This window comes from Puma concolor, chromosome A3 (genome assembly GCF_028749965.1).
Source record: "Puma concolor isolate L17-30 chromosome A3, mPumCon1.1.hap2, whole genome shotgun sequence".
NCBI lineage: Eukaryota > Metazoa > Chordata > Mammalia > Carnivora > Felidae > Puma > Puma concolor.
The window spans coordinates 84,244,175-84,247,394 of record NC_141669.1 but is presented as its reverse complement, the minus strand read 5'-3'; the positions used below and the strand labels follow the sequence as shown (position 1 = coordinate 84,247,394).

Here is a 3,220-nt window from a genome sequence, read left to right as displayed (position 1 = left end):
ATTATCGAAAAGACAAGAAATAACAAATATTGGAGAGTATGTGGAGAAACGTGAACCGTTGTGTACCATTGGTGGGAATGTAAATTCATGCAGCCACTATGGAAAATAGTATAAGGATTTCTTTAAAAATTCAAAACAGAACTACCGTATGATTCAGCAATCTCACTTCTAAGTATGCACAGAGAAAAATGAAACCGCCATATCAAAGAAATGTCTGTACTCTCATGTTCATTGTGGCGTTATTTACAATAGCCAAGACATGGAAAAAACCTAACTATCCATCAATGGATGAATATATAAAGCAGATGTGGTGTGTGTGTGTGTGTGTACACACAATGATATATATACATAATGGAGTAATATTCGGCCATAAAAAAGAAGAAAATGCTGTCATTTGTGACAGCATGGATGGACCCTGAGGACATTATGCTAAGTGAAATAAGTCAGACAGAGAAAGACAAATACTGTATGATTTCACTTACGTACAGAATATAAAAACATCAAACTCATAGAAGCAGAGAGCAGAATGGTGGTTGCCAGGGGCAGAGGGGTGGGGAAATGTACAAGGTACATTGTACAATGTACAAGGTGGTGACTATAATTAACCATACTGTACCGTATGCTTAAAGGTTGCTATGAGAGGGGCGCCTGGGTGGCGCAGTCGGTTAAGCGTCCGACTTCAGCCAGGTCACGATCTCGCGGTCCGTGAGTTCGAGCCCCGCGTCAGGCTCTGGGCTGATGGCTCGGAGCCTGGAGCCTGTTTCCGATTCTGTGTCTCCCTCTCTCTCTGCCCCTCCCCCGTTCATGCTCTGTCTCTCTCTGTCCCAAAAATAAATAAAAACGTTGAAGAAAAAAAAAAAATTAAAAAAAAAAAAAAAGGTTGCTATGAGAATAGAGCTCTCATGTTCTCCCATTACAACCAAAAGTTTGTAATTAGATGGGGTGAAGGATGTGCTAAGAGACCTAATTATAATAGCGTGTCATAATATACTCGTATCAAATCATCACATGGTGCACCTTAAACTTACGTAATGTTTTATGTCAATTATTTTTCAATAGACCTGGGGGTGGAGAAAGATGGCTAGAAAGTGCTTGTGTAGGCAAGTAGTGTTCATTTTAAATGTTCTGACAAAGAAATATCTAAGCAAAGACCTGAAAGGAGTGAGGGATTAAGCCATGCAGATATTTGAGGCAAGAAGTTTCCAGGCAGACATAAAATTAAGTGTAAAGCAAAATCTGGACAAGAGAAGGCAAGTGCGATGCTTAGGTTGTAAAGTGGGAGGGAGCCACTGACTCCCAGCTCATGCAAATAACGCTTGATCCTGGAGAGGCCCTGGAGGCAAGCTGTATCTGGCAAGTTTCTGGAATAGTAAGGTGTTGAGCCAGCCTGGAGCAAAGGAACCAGTATGGAGAGCAGCTGGCGAGTTCAGAGGCGTAAGGAGGCCACCTTAGGCCTCCCAGGCATTGTAGGGAGATTGGCTTTGATCTGAGTAAAATGAGCTATTGTAAGGTTTGAAGCTGAGGAGTGCTGTAATACAGGTTAAAAAAGAAAAGAGGAATAAAAACCAAGAAAGAATGAAATAAAACCGCCCTTCTGTTGAAAAAAATAAATAAAACTGCCCTAACGGCAGATGGTATAATTACCATAGAAAACCTAACAAAGTCAACAGAAAGCTTGTTGGAAAAATCAGAGATGGGCATGGTTGTTGGATTTGAAGTCAGCAATGAAACCAATAGTGTTCCTTTATGACAGAAGTACCAAAGACAAAATATTACAGAAACGAATATCTGATGTATAAGAACAAATGAGTAATATGTACATTGTCCAGGCACTAACTGAACAAAAATAGCCATGGTCTTTATAAATAAAATTTGAAAACTTTATTAAGAGAAAAAGAAAGATTGGAATAAACTGAGATGCATCTTATGTACAGGATTTAATATTAAAAATATCCATTGTAACCCAAAAAGTCAATGAATTTAATGCGAAAAAGACAATATTTCCTTTTGGGGCAAACTTCAGATAGGCTCATTGCCCATCACGAACGATTTGAGGGGCGCCTAGGTGGCTCAGTCAGTGGAGCATCTGACTCCCGGTTTCACTCAGGTCATGATCTATCTCATGGTTTGTAAGTTCAAGCCCCGTGCTGGGCTCCACACTGACAGCACAGAGCCTGCTTGGGATTCTCTCTCTGTTTCTTTGTCTATCTGTCTCTCTCTCTCTGCTCCTCCCCTGCTCACACATACTCACTCTTTCTCTCAAAATAAATAAATAAACTTAAAAAAAAAAAAAAAGATTTGAGTGCCTTAAGCTTGAGTTTCCTCTCTCTCTCTCTCTTTGTTTTGTTTTTTTTTTTTTAAATATGGAACGCTTCACGAATTTGTGCGTCATCCTTGCGGAGGGGCTACGCTAATCTTCTCTGTATGGGTCCAATTTTAGTATATGCGCTGCCAAAGCGAGCGCCGGTTTCCTCTCCTATAACACAATTCGTGTTCGGGCATCCCCTGCCCTGTGGGAATGGGGCTTGGAGAGCCTACACAGAAATGACGACAGTCTGGCTACTTCTATCAGCTATAACAAACGAGATCTCCTCTGTCTCTGTCTTGGAGTTTCACGTTCTCCGTCAGTAGAACGGAAACTAACTTGTTAACTTGCAAGTCGGTTACCCATATGGGAGAAAGTGAAATTGGATTCCCACCTGAAACCACACATCAAAATCGATTTCAGATTTCAGGTTGATTAAAGGCTTAGAAGCAAAAGCCAAATAATTAAAACTTTAAGATGACATTTTAGGAGCATCTTTATGACCTCAATACAAAGAAGAATTCATGCCATAAGAAGTGGGAATTGTAATAAAAATTGATAAATTTAAATCTTTTAATACTGCTAATTTCTATTTATAAAAAAGGCCACGATCGTGGTGAAAAGATAAGCCATTAAACGGGAGAAGATATTGCTAATCCATATAACTGACAAGGGAGTAGCATTCAGAAAAAGTAAAGAACTCCTAATGTTATCAAAAGGAGAAAAACAAATCGACTTTTTAAATTAAGACAAATGCCGTGGAATGACATTTCACTGAAGATATATAAAAAGGCTCTTAAATACATGGAAAGAGCCTCAATCTTATTTGGAACCATGGAAATACAAATTTTAACTACAATAAGATACATTTTCCCACCCACTGAATTGTCAAATATTTTCTTAAAAAATCAGTTT

General features: G+C 39.1%; 1 non-coding gene across 1 annotated transcript; it reads right to left on the bottom strand.

Annotated features, from left to right (window-relative positions):
* Positions 1 to 2,357: 2,357 nt before the first annotated feature.
* On the bottom strand, positions 2,358 to 2,464 carry LOC112869781 (U6 spliceosomal RNA). Its single transcript, XR_003224427.2, has one exon. It is a non-coding gene; the product is annotated as a U6 spliceosomal RNA (small nuclear RNA).
* Positions 2,465 to 3,220: the final 756 nt, after the last annotated feature.